The following is a 1383-nucleotide window of genomic DNA, read 5'->3' on the forward strand; positions in this document are numbered from 1 at the left end:
GCCTTTCTTGAAAATGCAACTAGAATCTTATTACTTTACACACAAAAGAACAAATACATAAGTGTTTGGATTTTAGCCAAGGACTCTTCACCCTGAGAGATAGCTGAAATAAAGCATCCAGAGACAGGCTTGCTGGGGTACCGTATTGGTAGAGCATCCACTTTCCCATTTGCGTATCCTGGTGCAATCCCAGGCTTGCCAAGTCCAAACTTCTTTGCGTTATTTAAATTATAGCATGAGTTGCTGTTTTAACAGGTTAAATGGGCGAACCTGCGTTCATTCCCGAGGGTGAGGTAATGATTTATGTTGGCTGTGACGACGAAGCGCGAATATCCCTCAATTGCGACACAACAAACAAAACAAAAATAAACAAAGTACCCAGAGGAACCAAATTTGATCTAGAGATCTGCATGGTTTAGGGTATTAATTTGGGGTTTGAAGTAAGGAAACAATTTTTGGGCTTTTGTTTTTAAAGATTTTCAAAAAATGAAATATATTGAAACCATTGGTAATTGGTTCAAACTTTTGCAAAATTGTTTCATGTTGTCTGTTTCATTTGGCTTTTTTGCTTTTAAACAGGCTTACATCTATGCGTAGTTTCTCCCTGAAGGTGCACCGGGCAAGGGCTTTGAATCAACTTCGCGGTTAGCTCGTCCAGCCTCCGTTGGGAGTGTGCTCTCTGGCAATAATGATCTAAACTGCTTGACGAGGACCACGAGCTCGTTGAACTGGAGGGCATTGAAGACGCACTGGGGAATATAGGAATTTATGGAGAGTTGGGTCTAGGTTGCAATGAAAGGTCACTAGTAGTTGATGCTACATGTTCCGTGCACTTGAGAGTTGGAAAATCATTTCAATGTACGCAGCCCCCATGAAAACACGGAAGAACTTGGATACAACCCTCATCCCAACTAAAGAAGAAAGTTTGTCAACCCAGACCTTGAAGCGACCACAAAGAGATCTCTGGAAGAGGGAGGAAGAAGCCACTTTCCTCAGACAAGCCTACTCGTACATCTTGGACTCCAAGGAGAGATAGATTACCATCCATACAAACACAGGATTCCCTACCGTCTGGCAAACTCAGTCCAACCTCAGAGCGTCGTTAAAATATCCCACATCACAAAGGACAGATGATGAGCTTTCTTGTTAGGCAAAAAACCCAAGCCAACACACTCACAAAACTACCCTTGACAAGTGAAGTCTCTCATCAAAAGAGCCATTGGAGGAAGTTACTGTCAGCCACGAGAGATGTCGGGATTCAAGGAGCAATAGAGGATCGTCGAAGAGGCGTTTCTGAAGATCCAGGGACCATAATTGAGGATTATTTGCTTGGCGAGATTCGTCGATACCCGCGGACTCATTTCAGCCGGAAAGCTCGTCTCA

This window comes from Tigriopus californicus, chromosome 2 (genome assembly GCF_007210705.1).
Source record: "Tigriopus californicus strain San Diego chromosome 2, Tcal_SD_v2.1, whole genome shotgun sequence".
NCBI lineage: Eukaryota > Metazoa > Arthropoda > Copepoda > Harpacticoida > Harpacticidae > Tigriopus > Tigriopus californicus.